Source organism: Dendropsophus ebraccatus, chromosome 8 (genome assembly GCF_027789765.1).
Source record: "Dendropsophus ebraccatus isolate aDenEbr1 chromosome 8, aDenEbr1.pat, whole genome shotgun sequence".
Classification (NCBI taxonomy): Eukaryota; Metazoa; Chordata; class Amphibia; order Anura; family Hylidae; genus Dendropsophus; species Dendropsophus ebraccatus.
Window position 1 is genome coordinate 97,211,964 of NC_091461.1, and position 16,309 is coordinate 97,228,272.

The following is a 16,309-nucleotide window of genomic DNA, read 5'->3' on the forward strand; positions in this document are numbered from 1 at the left end:
CGTAGATCCACTTGTATTTAGCATTCTCACACTGAATAAGCTATTTCCAAGTGAATCTACGTACCCTGTCCATCCCCTCACTTGGAAATAGCTTACTTAGTGTGAGAATGCTAAATCCAAGTGGATCTATGTACCTGGTACTTCTGCTCTCTTGTAAAGTGGATCTATGTACCAGGTACATAGATTCACTTGTAAATAGCTTATTCAGTGTGAGAATGCTAAATATAAGTGGATCTATGTACCCAGTAGATACCCTTTCCAAGAGAGCAGATGTATCATGTACATAGATCCACTTGGATTTAGCATACTCACACTGAATAAGCTATTTCCAAGTGGATCTACGTACCTGGTACATCTGATTTCTTGGGAAGCGGATCTATATACCTTGTCCATCCCTTACTTGGAAATAGCTTATTCAGTGTGAGGATGCTAAATCCAAGTGATTAAATGTACCTGGTACATACAGTAGATCCACTTTCCAAGACAGCAGATGTTCCAAGTACGTAGATTCACTTGGATTTAGCATCCTCACACTGGGTAAGCTATTTCCAAGTGGATCTATGTACCCAGTACATCTGCTCTCTTGGAAAGTGGATCTGTGTACCCTGTCCATTCCCTCACTTGGAAATAGCTTACCCAGTGTGAGGATGCTAAATCCAAGTGAATCTATGTACCTGGTACATCTGCTCTCTTATATCTATGTACCTGGTACATCTGCTCTCTTATATCTATGTACCCAGTACTTCTGCTCTCTTATAACGTGGATCTATGTACCTGGTACAGCACCTTATAACAGGTGTAATGACTGGGCCTGTACAACACCTTATAGCGGGTGTAATGACTGGGCCTGTACAGCACCTTATAGTGGGTGTAATGACTGGGCCTGTACAGCACCTTATAGTGGGTGTAATGACTGGGCCTGTACAGCACCTTATAGTGGGTGTAATGACTGGGCCTGTACAGCACCTTATAGTGGGTGTAATGACTGGACCTGTACAGGACCCTATAGCGGGTGTAATGACTGGGCCTGTACAGTATCTTATAGCGGGTGTAATGACTGGGCCTGTACAGTATCTTATAGCGGGTGTAATGACTGGGCCTATACAGCACCTTATAGCGGGTGTAATGACTGGGCCTGTACAGCACCTTATAGCGGGTGTAATGACTGGGCCTGTACAGTATCTTATAGCGGGTGTAATGACTGGGCCTATACAGCACCTTATAGCGGGTGTAATGACTGGGCCTGTACAGCACCTTATAGCGGGTGTAATGACTGGGCCTATACAGCACCTTATAGCGGGTGTAATGACTGGGCCTGTACAGCACCTTATAGCGGGTGTAATGACTGGGCCTATACAGCACCTTATAGCGGGTGTAATGACTGGGCCTATACAGCACCTTATAGCGGGTGTAATGACTGGGCCTGTACAGTATCCTATAGCGGGTGTAATGACTGGGCCTGTACAGCACCTTATAGCGGGTGTAATGACTAGGCCCGTGTGTAAGGATTGGTATAGATTTTATTTTGGATGTTATCTGATCCATGTCTTCTAATGTTCCTTGCATTTACCATAATTCATCCATTCTATGTTCTTTCAGCTACTACTATGCTGTAGTTAGGTGGCTGCTGTTTATGGAAATGGAGGGACCCTACACACCTTTTTTTTTTAAATTAAAATGAAAAGTGTAGGGGCCCCTCCCATTTCCATGACCAGCCAGGTTAAAAAAAAAAAAAAAAAAAAGCAGCAGCCTAGTTGTACCAGGGTGGGAATGTGCATCTATTTTGGCCCTTCCCACCCTAATAACACCAGCCTGTCACCATCCAGTCCAGGAACACCTTGTCTTATTCTGTGGGACTAGTGGCACCCGATTCTTCACAGGACCAGGTACCGGCGATGGCTTCCACTACTAAGCCTGTAAACGTAGGACCAAAAAAATAAAATCTCTATTTTTTAATTTTTTGGGGGAAGATTCTCGCTTTTTCTCCTTGCAGCGTCAGATACTATTTTAATGACGTGAGAAAGTAACAGTGCTCCCCGTGTCCCCATGTAGTAGACAAGCCTCCTTTGTGCCTTATATCGTATAGGAGATCTTGTTTGTGCCTCCATCAAGGTAGGGTGTAGTAGTGGAGGTATAGTGGTAAGGGGTGTAGTAGTACAGGAACAGATGAGGGGTGCAGTAGTAGTAATAATACAGGAACAGATGAGGGGTGCAGTAGTAGTAATAATACAGGAACAGATGAGGGGTGCAGTAGTAGTAATAATACAGGAACAGATGAGGGGTGCAGTAGTAGTAATACAGGAACAGATGAGGGGTGTAATAGTAGTACAGGTATAGATGAGGGGTGTAGTAGTAGTAATAATACAGGAACAGATGAGGGGTGTAATAGTAGTACAGGAACAGATGAGGGGTGCAGTAGTAGTAATAATACAGGAACAGATGAGGGGTGTAGTAGTAGTAATAATACAGGAACAGATGAGGGGTGTAGTAGTAGTAATAATACAGGAACAGATGAGGGGTGTAATAGTAGTACAGGAAAAGATGAGGGGTGTAATAGTAGTACAGGTATAGATGAGGGGTGTAGTAGTAGTACAGGTATAGATGAGGGGTGTAGTAGTAGTAATAATACAGGAACAGATGAGGGGTGTAATAGTAGTACAGGTATAGATGAGGGGTGTAGTAGTAGTAATAATACAGGAACAGATGAGGGGTGTAATAGTAGTACAGGTATAGATGAGGGGTGTAGTAGTAGTAATAATACAGGAACAGATGAGGGGTGTAATAGTAGTACAGGTATAGATGAGGGGTGTAGTAGTAGTAATAATACAGGAACAGATGAGGGGTGTAATAGTAGTACAGGTATAGATGAGGGGTGTAGTAGTAGTAATAATACAGGAACAGATGAGGGGTGTAATAGTAGTACAGGTATAGATGAGGGGTGTAGTAGTAGTAATAATACAGGAACAGATGAGGGGTGTAATAGTAGTACAGGTATAGATGAGGGTTGTAGTAGCAGTAATAATACAGGAACAGATGAGGGGTGTAATAGTAGTACAGGTATAGATGAGGGGCTGGTGCGTAACTAGGAGTCATGATATCCCATAGCAAACAACTTCATGGGGCCCCATGAAACCTTGAAAAGGGGCAGACTGGGGGAGGAGAGCACACACCTGGTTTACTCCTCCTCTCACTCCGGGCACGCACGTTCCCCTCCCAGGCAAATATGGAGGGCCCCAGGCTCTGGAGCAGGCCACAGGATAGGGTCACTGCGGTTACTGGAAGTGTACAGCAGGAGCGGGGGCGCAGTGCATACCCCGATCCTGTACAGCTCCAGTAATCACAGCGACGCTACCATCTCTGCCCCAGTCACCCTATCCTGCAGTACCTGAGGCCGCCTCTTCCAGAGACTGGGGGCGTGTGCGGCTGGGAGTGCATATACTCATCCCGCTATGGGGGCAGGTCAACAGGAGGGACAGAGGACACTGCTGGGCGCTCTCCCTCCCCAGGCTCTGCTTCAGCAGCTGAACCCGCCAACAACGCTCCTCCGTCCAATGATTTATTTATTTTTTTTGAAGATCAGTTTAAAAAAAATTAATTAAAAATCAAATCAATTATCAAATTTTGGGTGAATTAATTTGATTTATCGCCCAGCCCTACTGTAAAGTAAACACAAAAAGACAAGACACAAGTTAAAAATATGTTTTATGCAAATAAAAACACAATGAGCATTTTATTAAACCAAAACATCGATCTAGTCCATGGAATACGGAATGCTCTGGATAAAGAGATCTGAAAAAACAAAAAGGAGAGAAAGATACTAGTCTACTACTACTCCCAATACTGCTCTACTATTCCCCCAATACTAGTCTACTACTCCCCATAGTACTCTACTACAATCTCAATACTGCTCTACTATTCCCCCAATACTGCCCTACTACTCCTCCCAATACTAGTCTACTACTCCCCCCAATACTAGTCTACTACTCCCCCCCCAATACTAGTCTACTACTCCCCCCCCAATACTAGTCTACTACTCCCCCCCAATACTGCTCTACTACTCCCCCAATACTAGTCTACTACTCCCCCAATACTAGTCTACTACTCCCCCCAATACTGCTCTACTACTCCCCCAATACTAGTCTACTACTCCCCCCAATACTGCTCTACTACTCCCTATACTGCTCTACTACTCCCCCCAATACTAGTCTACTACTCCTCCCAATACTGCCCTACTACTCCTCCCAATACTAGTCTACTACTCCCCCCAATACTGCTCTACTACTCCCCCCAATACTAGTCTACTACTCCTCCCAATACTGCCCTACTACTCCTCCCAATACTAGTCTACTACTCCCCCCAATACTGCTCTACTACTCCCCCAATACTAGTCTACTACTCCCCCCAATACTGCTCTACTACTCCCTATACTGCTCTACTACTCCCCCCAATACTAGTCTACTACTCCTCCCAATACTGCCCTACTACTCCTCCCAATACTAGTCTACTACTCCTCCCAATACTGCCCTACTACTCCTCCCAATACTAGTCTACTACTCCTCCCAATACTGCTCTACTACTCCCTATACTGCTCTACTACTCCCCCCAATACTAGTCTACTACTCCTCCCAATACTGCCCTACTACTCCTCCCAATACTAGTCTACTACTCCCCCCAATACTGCTCTACTACTCCCCCAATACTAGTCTACTACTCCCCCCAATACTGCTCTACTACTCCCTATACTGCTCTACTACTCCCCCCAATACTAGTCTACTACTCCTCCCAATACTGCCCTACTACTCCCCCAATACTAGTCTACTACTCCTCCCAATACTGCCCTACTACTCCTCCCAATACTAGTCTACTACTCCCCCCAATACTGCTCTACTACTCCCCCAATACTAGTCTACTACTCCCCCCAATACTGCTCTACTACTCCCTATACTGCTCTACTACTCCCCCCAATACTAGTCTACTACTCCTCCCAATACTGCCCTACTACTCCCCCAATACTAGTCTACTACTCCTCCCAATACTGCCCTACTACTCCCCCAATACTAGTCTACTACTCCCCCCAATACTGCTCTACTACTCCCCCAATACTAGTCTACTACTCCCCCCAATACTGCTCTACTACTCCCTATACTGCTCTACTACTCCCCCCAATACTAGTCTACTACTCCCCCCAATACTGCTCTACTACTCCCTATACTGCTCTACTACTCCCCCCAATACTAGTCTACTACTCCTCCCAATACTGCCCTACTACTCCTCCCAATACTAGTCTACTACTCCCCCCAATACTGCTCTACTACTCCCCCAATACTAGTCTACTACTCCCCCCAATACTGCTCTACTACTCCCTATACTGCTCTACTACTCCCCCCAATACTAGTCTACTACTCCTCCCAATACTAGTCTACTACTCCTCCCAATACTGCCCTACTACTCCTCCCAATACTAGTCTACTACTCCCCCCCAATACTGCTCTACTACTCCCCCAATACTAGTCTACTACTCCCCCCAATACTGCTCTACTACTCCCCCAATACTAGTCTACTACTCCCCCCAATACTGCTCTACTACTCCCTATACTGCTCTACTACTCCCCCCAATACTAGTCTACTACTCCTCCCAATACTGCCCTACTACTCCTCCCAATACTAGTCTACTACTCCTCCCAATACTGCCCTACTACTCCTCCCAATACTAGTCTACTACTCCTCCCAATACTAGTCTACTACTCCTCCCAATACTAGTCTACTACTCCTCCCAATACTAGTCTACTACTCCCCCCAATACTAGTCTACTACTCCTCCCAATACTGCCCTACTACTCCTCCCAATACTAGTCTACTACTCCTCCCAATACTGCCCTACTACTCCTCCCAATACTAGTCTACTACTCCTCCCAATACTGCCCTACTACTCCTCCCAATACTAGTCTACTACTCCCCCCCAATACTGCTCTACTACTCCCCCAATACTAGTCTACTACTCCCCCCAATACTGCTCTACTACTCCCCCAATACTAGTCTACTACTCCTCCCAATACTAGTCTACTACTCCTCCCAATACTAGTCTACTTCTCCTCCCAATACTAGTCTACTACTCCTCCCAATACTGCCCTACTACTCCTCCCAATACTAGTCTACTACTCCCCCCAATACTAGTCTACTACTCCCCCCAATACTAGTCTACTACTCCTCCCAATACTAGTCTACTACTCCCCCCAATACTAGTCTACTACTCCTCCCAATACTAGTCTACTACTCCTCCCAATACTAGTCTACTACTCCCCCCAATACTAGTCTACTACTCCCCCCAATACTAGTCTACTACTCCCCCCAATACTAGTCTACTACTCCTCCCAATACTAGTCTACTACTCCCCCCAATACTAGTCTACTACTCCCCCCAATACTAGTCTACTACTCCTCCCAATACTGCTCTACTACTCCCCCCAATACTGCTCTACTACTTCCCCCAATACTAGTCTACTACTCCCCCCAATACTAGTCTACTACTCCTCCCAATACTGCTCTACTACTCCCCCCAATACTAGTCTACTACTCCTCCCAATACTAGTCTACTACTCTCCATAGTACTCTACTACAATCTCAATACTGCTCTACTACTCCTCCCAATACTGCTCTACTACTCCCCCAATACTGCTCTACTACAATCTCAATACTGCTCTACTACTCCTCCCAATACTAGTCTACTACTCCCCCCAATACTATTCTACTACTCCTCCCAATACTGCTCTACTACTCCCCCCAATACTGCTCTACTACTCCTCCCAATACTAGTCTACTACTCCCCCCAATACTAGTCTACTACTCCTCCCAATACTGCTCTACTATTCCCCCCAATACTAGTCTACTACTCCCTCCAATACTGCTCTACTACTCCCCCAATACTAGTCTACTACTCCCCCAATACTGCTCTACTACTCCCCCCAATACTAGTCTACTACTCCCTCCAATACTGCTCTACTACTCCTCCCAATACTAGTCTACTACTCCCCCAATACTGCTCTACTACTCCCCCCCAATACTAGTCTACTACTCCCCCCAATACTAGTCTACTACTCCCCCCAATACTAGTCTACTACTCCTCCCAATACTGCTCTACTACTCCCCCAATACTGCTCTACTACTCCCCCAATACTGCTCTACTACTCCCCCAATACTGCTCTACTACTCACCCCAATACTGCTCTACTACTCCTCCCAATACTAGTCTACTACTCCTCCCAATACTAGTCTACTACTCCCCCCAATACTGCTCTACTACTACCAACCCAATACTGCTCTACTACTACCAACCCAATACTGCTCTACTACTCCCCCCAATACTAGTCTACTGCTTGCACTGCCATTGCTGCTACTATTACCCCCCCCCCCCCACACACACACACACACACACACACACACACACTCCTGATATCACAACTACTACAGCCCTTATCTTCTAGTCTAGTTATCTACAAGTACCCTTGAAACCATACCCCCCCCCCCTTGGAGCCATATATGTTTTAGGGGCCTCCCCTCTGTGCCCCCAATGAGTTTTAGGGTCCCCCTATGCCCCCAATCAGTTTTAGCCCCACCCCCTCTGTGCCCCCAGTTTTAGCCCCCACCCCTCTGTGACCCCAATCAGTTTTAGCCCCCTCTCTATGCCCCCAATCAGTTTTAGCCCCCCTTTGTGTCCCTAATCAGTTTTAGCCCCCAATAAGTTTTAGCCCCCCATGCCCTCAGTTTTAGCCCCCCAATCAAATTTATGCCCTCCTCTGTTCCAGATATATGCTCCTCTGTGCCCCCAATTAGTTTTAGGCCTTCCTCTGTGTCCCCCAATCAGACTTGTGCCCTCCTTTGTGCCCCAATTAGTTTTTTTATGCACACACACCCTCTCTGTGACCCCCAATCAGTTTTAGGCTTTCCTCTGTACACCCCAGTCAGTTTTAGCCCCCCAATCACTTTTAGCCCCCCCAGATATATGCCCCTCTGTGCCCCCAATTAGTTGTTTTATGCCCCCCCTCCTGTGCCCCCAATCAGATTTATGCCCTCCTCTGTGCCAGATATATTTTATTGGCCCCTGTGTCCCCAATTAGTTTAAAAAAAACAAAACAAACTTCAACTCACCTGTCACCTGTTCCCTGGCAGCATTCTGGTGGCAGCGCGTGTCTCCTCCCCCGGCACCTCCTTCATCCTCTCCGCGCTCTCCTCTCCCGACACCTCCTTCGTCCTCTGCACGCTCTCCTCTCCTGGCACCTCCTTCGTCCTCTGCACACTCTCCTCCTTCTCCTTTCGGTGCAGGCAGCGTTGGACAAGGACATGGCCTGTGCCAAAAGATGAAGGGAGAACGAGGAGAGCGCATCAGCTCATTCAGGAGAACTGGAGAGAGATAGGAGGTGGTGAGGGGGCATCCAGGCCTAGTCGTCTAATGTGGCCCCTATAGCTATGACACTGGCTCTCACAGATGGTGACTGCAGAACATCGCAGAACGCTCCCACACCCCTGACCCTGCAGACCGTCGCATAACACCATTCCTACAGACCCCTGACCCTGCAGACCATAGCATAACACCATTCCTACAGACCCCTGACCCTGCAGACCGTCGCATAACACCATTCCTACAGACACCTGACCCTGCAGACCGTCGCATAACACCATTCCTACAGACCCCTAACCCTTCATAACATCCCATAACAATGCAGCCAAAGACCCCCTGACCCTCCATAACAGTGCAGCCATAGACCCCGACCCTCCATAACAGTGCAGCCACAGACCCCCTGACCCTCCATAACAGTGCAGCCACAGACCCCCTGACCCTCCATAACAGTGCATCCACAGACCCCCTGACCCTCCATAACATTCCATAACAGTGCAGCCACAGACCCCCTGACCCTCCATAACATTCCATAACAGTGCAGCCACAGACCCCCTGACCCTCCATAACAGTGCAGCCACAGACCCCCTGACCCTCCATAACATCCCATAACAGTGCAGCCACAGACCCCCTGACCCTCCATAACATCCCATAACAGTGCAGCCACAGACCCCCTGACCCTCCATAACATCCCATAACAGTGCAGCCACAGACCCCCTGACCCTCCATAACAGTGCAGCCACAGACCCCCTGACCCTCCATAACATTCCATAACAGTGCATCCACAGACCCCCTGACCCTCCATAACAGTGCAGCCACAGACCCCCTGACCCTCCATAACATCCCATAACAGTGCAGCCACAGACCCCCTGACCCTCCATAACATCCCATAACAGTGCAGCCACAGACCCCCTGACCCTCCATAACAGTGCAGCCACAGACCCCCTGACCCTCCATAACATCCCATAACAGTGCAGCCAGAGGGTGCTTACCTCATGTGTATCATATTTCACTGCACAGAAACTGAAAACACCTCATAAACAGCCCCATAGTGTGATAACACAACAGCCAGCCTGACAGGATCCTCTGTAGTGAGAATAAAGCCCGGGAAGTTACTGCAGACTGAGATTAGCTCCTCCCACACAGGAGTCTGGTCACATGGGCATGATGACATCACAGGGCCTTTAGCCCACTTGGAAATAGCATCTACCCTAAAGAGATCTGTGACAAGGTGATCCACAGAAAGCAGGACAGCTCAGCCAGGTCCATAAGAGCTACAGCAGACAGAGCAGTGTGCAGCAGTGAAGGAAGAGAGCAACACAGCCCAGTGCTAGCAAGTGGAGTGCAGCGCACCTGGGACAAAGAGACACTGACACAGGAGTGTCCAGCCAGCCTCATCACTGCAGCAAGGAGAAAGGTACTGCTCAGGGGAGACAGAGCTGGTGCTGCAGGGGAGCCCATTGTTACCAGCAGGATCAGGAAGTGGGGCCCCCTGAGAGACTGTATATAGTTGTGCTACACCCCATAGACTGAAGTGATATCCTCCCTGCTACTTATCTAGCTTTATAAGGAGTTGTGGTTGTACTGCTGAATTATCTACAGTAAAGTTATCCCAACATTACTCAGCTGTCAGAGTGAGTTTGTCGCCATCCACCTGCACCCCTTACACCCCCACCCCCACCCCCCGATTCTGCCTGACCCTAAGCCAGCTGTAGTGAGGAGCTGGGTAATGGCTGACTCAATTCAGAATTTTTTTTTAAGCACCTGGCCCTCATGTGCTCAAACCCTTTTAAGTACGTGCCCAACCCGACTCAGCAGATACTGCTTCTACTATCTACTATGTATCAGAAATGAAGAGCTCATGTCTATCCATTGTATCCTATGAGGTCGTGCGTACCTTATATGAATACTCTCAGGCCGCTTTATCGCAATGTTATCCCAGGCAGCTGAATAACTCCTGTCTTATATTCTGAATACACAAGTCAAAATGAGAAGAATTACATTTTAATGATTATTCTATTAAATCCAAATAAGATTTCAGTCAGAGTTTTTCAAATAAATTTCGGGCTCCCTGCGGTGCTCAGAAACAGGGGGATAATGGGTAGGTCAGTGTCTAAATTATTTCCACATCGTAAGTGCCAGATTAGTGCAACCAAGAAAAGTGATATTTTTTTATGCTTATGTGCTAGTAATAGTAATTTTTCAAGGTATAATACTTAAAGAAGAGGGATATGTGTACATGTTTATTAATATATAAGCAAATAAGCAGCTTATGAAGAAATGCATTAATCCAGACCAGTTGATAACACAACCAGAGGGATAACTGCAAAACTCAAACTCCAAGTCCCAATGCAAACTCTGTAACGGGAGCTTCAGCTATGATGTATAATTCACAGTATGTGTTTCCTCATGTGTGGCAGAGGTATTTTTTGAGTACCCATAGGCTTCAGGCCTTCTCTGTACCCCTATAGGTACACATGTGGTGCTTCCATATGTAGTGGAAATGCCACCAGCTGTGTCAACAATAATTTATCATATTAAAAGAGAGCTATGGATTTATATCTAAAGCTCTATTGACGACACCCATTAAGTACTGTAGGCCACACCCAGGTTCCAGGTTTTTGCGGGCCCTTGGGCGACAGAGCCTCAGCGGGCCCCTCATCCCTCCACACACTATGCGCAACCACTTGAAAAATCACTAATTTACACAAACACACATTACTGACACACACACAACTGGCACACACTACTGTCTGACAAACATTACTAACATACATTACTTACTGACTGACACACACACGCACACATTACTGACTGATGCACACATTACTAACTGACACACACACACACATTACTGACTGACAAGCACATTACTAACTGACACACACACACACACATTACTGACTCACACATTACTGATTGATACACACAAACACACAGCTCAGTCTTCTCCCTCTTCCTCTCTGCCCAGAAGATTTCCACACTGAAGTATTGAGGGCCTTCAGGTCATGTGATCAGGTCCTTCATCTTTTCTGATATTCAGCGCTCACCCTGCACTACAGTGAGCAGGCTGAACATCAGAACACTGGGCCCCCTCCTCTTTGGGCCCATGGAGGTGCTGGGGGCCCAGTACTTGCCCAGGTAAGCCCTGTGCTGATGTGGGCCTTGGCCACACCTATAGTTAAGTATGAAAATATGTTTGTTCACTTCTACATAACAAAATTCAAGTCCTTGCTTATTACAATACCAAGCGTCCCAAGAAGCCTGCCTTCTGGGAGTCCTCCTTACAATCCCACTGAACATAAGGTAGACACTGCCCAGTGTGTTTCTAAGGAAATCCTCATTTTAGGAGGCTAAAGCTGCCACTACCGGAGTTCAGGTTCATACGGCCGGTTCGCTCATCCTTAGAAATAACCAATGTTATTCGCTTCACCGATGGTTTTCATGTTACGGCTGGTGCGTATAGAAGTCTATTGAAAATCTATACATTAGATCTTTCTATGAAGTTGAATTGATATGCAAGTATAAATGACACAAATGGCCTTGGCATATTATTAAAGTCTCTCTGTATGAGTCTACAGATGATCTTACAAGTTGTCAAGGCTATTATGCATATTCACAGATATTTTTTGTCCACCATAGCAAATAGTCTAAATCTCGGCTCAGCCAGGCATGAATGCTTTGTAATGTGACAGCCGACTTTTTCCCTCCACAACAGGATGTCCACTCTCAGCTCCTTACATCAAAGAGAAACACTCCATAGAGGCAGCTGGTAAGTGGTTACACAGACTGCAAAATGGAGCACAGGAAAAGACGACCTCAGGCAATGCTTCTTACAATATCTCCCTGGCACTAAGCTTAACTGTATAAACCTATAGAAGACAAATTAACCATTAAATATTTTGTCTACTGCTTAACTGAATCTTAACCTAATGGTGCCACATAATAAAATCATTTATATTTGAACAATCGTGTCCACCCTTACCTTTCCTTTAGCTTGAAGAAGACCTGTCACCACTGATTTGTCTGTTTTACAACAAATAAATGCAATAAACATGAAATAACTATTCTGGATTATCTTTTCTCAGAGATTTGTGATGTGATATTCCTCTATTATACTTGCTATAAACAACTATCTTACTATCTATCAATAACCAACTGGGTGTTACCAGATGGGGGGTGGGGCGGTGTACTTACACAGTCTAGCAATATCAGGAACATACCCTCGATTGGTATTTCGTCATGGATTTCTGCTAAGAATAGCAGAGGAACCGCACAGAGGCTTGAATTGTTATTTCATAGGTATTGCATGCATTTGCTAGTTTATATAGTTTATTTTTATGACCACTGAGTATACAGGTGGGCTTTTCAGTGATTTTTATTTTTATTTAGCCTCACAATCACAGGGGCAGACTCCCTATCCCCTCACCCTCTCTCTATCTTTCTGCCTGTTACACAACCCTATGGGGGAGGGGGTTCCTGTTTGGGAAGTGAGTTTAGTCTAGCTTGACTTCTGGCCTTCAAAAGCCCAGAAGAAAAAAGAGGGGCCAGAAACACAAGAACAACCCAAACCGCACTGTAGCACCGGAATGAAGTCATGCCACTCTAAACTGATCATCAATGGTAAGAATACATGCCAGCCTGCAGTTCCTGACATGTTCCTGACATGGACAGAGAGCACTGTGTCAGACTGAAAGAATACACCACTTCCTGCACAATATACAGCAGCTGATAATTACTGGAAAACATGAGTTTTTTTTTTTTTTTTAAATACAAGTAAATTTGTATAACTTTCGCCAATCAGTTAGTCTAAGTACAAAAAATGGTGCGTGGCTATTTCATAAATGTTAGCACTGCCCAAAAGACTTCAACAATTAGAGGGAGAAAAAAGTTAAAACATTTATTAAAAGTGCACAATATTTATGCGTTTTGAGGAACAGAGGTGCACTACTATTCTGATGAAGAGGACCTCTGTTCCTCGAAACACGTAAATATTGTGCACATTTAATAAATGTTTTAACTTTTTTCTGCCTCTAATTGTTGGAGTCTTTCGGGCAGCGCTAACATTTATGGATTAGCCACGCACCGTTTTTTGTACTCTGAATTAGGGATGGTCCGAACCGAGTTCGTACGGGGTTCGTACGAACCCGAACCATCCGCAATGATTCCCGCTGTCTGCCCGCTCCGTGCAGCAGGCGGATCCAGCGGGAGGAACACCTGGAAAACTGGGATACAGCCATAGCCATATGCTGTATCCCAGTTTTCCAGGCGGTCCTCCCGCTGTATCCGCCCGCTGCACGGAGTGGGCAGACAGCGGTAATCCGATGCCGAGCGTTCGGGTTCAGCCGAACCCGAACCTCGGCGAGTTCGGAAAATCCCTACTCTGAATTGCTAAAGGACTTGCAATACGCCAAAATAAAGCAGGAGGTTCGCTTTAATGAAGGATTTGTTACTCTATAACCAACTAACATCTATCTCAATTTATTCTATACTTGGATAAGAACAAGCTGAACATAAAGTATTTTGGCAATCTTCATCTTATCTCATCAATATTTTCTTCCCATCCTAGACGCATATTTAATAGTTTGGCTTTAAGCTGCTCTGGTTGTGGTTATAATAAACATCAATAAAAACAATTTTATAATTGCATTAATAAAAGTTTATCTGATTTACAGAAGGTTAATCGAGATATTTTAATGCAAAGGAAGACTTAAAAACACATATGTGATGCATCTTTCTGGGTCTTCATATGAATTGCTAATGTATATTATTCACAATGTTGTGTTGACAATTAACATGCCACAGCTATTTTCAACCCACTTTAAAATTCACATAAGCGTAGCCTCAGATGCACATATGGTAACAACAATATAATCCTCCTTAAAGGGATATATACTGCCATAGAAATGCTTTACTATGGATACTATAAATGGGCAACTGTTTTTTAATTTCTAGGGTTTCTTTTCACTTTTTTGTGACGTCTTTGTCTGGGATGTCACTTTTTTGGTGTTTGTTGTGGTTTTCTTTTAAATTGAAATATTTTAGTACCTTTTATATTTTTTTAGAGAGTTTTTTTCTATGGTGTTTTCCTATAACATAAAAGGTGATTCTTAGATCAGGTTATGGGAAAGACAAGGAGAAAAAACAGACAGAGAGCCTCATAGGGTGATTCAGTATATTCCAATTAGCATACTGTATATAGCTATTCAGGTTTTAGCTCACCTGATGTGGTTGTGAACAGTCACAACCACTATATACCACATCAAGGGGGTTGAACTTAGTATATAGAGGCCGCTGCAGGAGATCATCCACCGATATCCACAAGGGTATGGTTCACACAATGTCCGAAGAAAACAAAAAAGAAGAAAAATATCTCCGCGCTGGCCGTAGGGTTAACAGCATCTTGCTGAAGTTTATTAATCAATAAATAACTTATCCACAGATACCGCGTTTCCGGAGCGCTGGGCTCCCTTTTTCAAGGGTATCCTAGAGATTTGAAAAAGGGAGCCCAGCGCTCCGGAAACGCGGTATCTGTGGATAAGTTATTTATTGATTAATAAACTTCAGCAAGACGCTGTTAACCCTACAGCTGGTGCGGAGATATTTTCTTCTTTTTTGTTTTCTTCGATCTTAGATCAGGTGACATCTATTTACATTGGTCAGAATCTTTGTTGGATGCCTAGAGGTCTGTTTTCTATTCTCCGCATGTAAGCACCTCCAGCAGTGGAGATCATATCGTGAAGAGTCTGTGGTTTATGGTCCAGTAGCGGAGAGGAGTGGGGGTCTACATCTCTATGTAGTCGTTTGGTGATCAGAATCTGAGCAGTCAGACCCCTGCAGATAGGGGATAAAGTACTGAGGTACCCCCTTAACTGCTGGAGGAAGTTGTGGACTTTGCTGCACAGCCCAGAATAGTCATGAGATAAATACACAAGCACTGATGTAGTAGTAGTATAGGGTTATCACCAGGAGAAGGGTCAGGATGTGATGGATCAGAAGACAAGATGACAGAATAATCAGGAACATGGCCAGGGGTCAGACAAGGGTTACTGGGTCCATAACCCAGAGGATGAAACAAACACAAGATCAGGAACAATGGTGGTGTCAGGATCAGAAACACATACTGTAGAAGTCAACAGCAATGCACAAGAACATGAGCCCGGAAATGTATTTACTAGAGATGAGAAAACTTGCTGAAAGTTTGGGTTCACATATTTATAGTACTATAAAGACTATGTAGTTCCTCAAAAAAACCCTTTAGATAGATTAGCAGCCTGGACATCCTCTTGCCTTTGCAATTGTGTAACAAGTTGCAGGGCACTTACACCAAAGGCTGCGGGGGAAACCGTAACCGAAACCGGGGGTAACAGGTGAGGGAGAAGTGTTGTGTTGTCGTGCCATCAGGGAGACCTATGACCACTTGTTGGGAGTTGCTGCTGGAACCAGTGCGGGCCGATCTGGAGGAGAAAACGAGCGCCGACCTGTCAGGCCTTAAGGCCCTATTACACCAAGTGAATATCGGCTGTTTTTGGCTATTACGGCCAATAATCGCTTAGTGTAATAGCTCCTGTTAAAAGGCAACGATCAGCTGACATGCACAATGTCAGCCGATCCTTGTCTACGTCAAGCAGACCGCCACTCTCTCCTATGGGCTCCCTGGATGATCTGAAGGTCGTCCAGGCAGCCCCTCCCACAGCTCCCCGCGGTCCTCCCGCTTTTACCCGCTCCCTGTTGGTGTGTGTAATAGCGTCGGAAGCAAGCGGGGAGCATGGAGCAAGTGAGCGCTGATCTGACAGGTCTGCACTCATTTGCTCCTCCAGATCGGCCTTTGTAATAGGGGCTTTAAGTAACTCTATCTATCTACTACTAAAATGCTGTTTATAGTCAGTAACAGATTAAGTACAGCATTCTTTCCCTGAAT

The 16,309-nt window shown here is 45.6% G+C and overlaps 1 protein-coding gene across 4 annotated transcripts in view; it reads right to left on the minus strand.

The window, feature by feature from the left end:
* CACNA1E (calcium voltage-gated channel subunit alpha1 E) overlaps window positions 1-16,309 on the minus strand; it is a 548,978-nt gene that overhangs the window by 171,585 nt on the left and 361,084 nt on the right. The gene's annotated exons all lie outside the window — the stretch shown is intronic.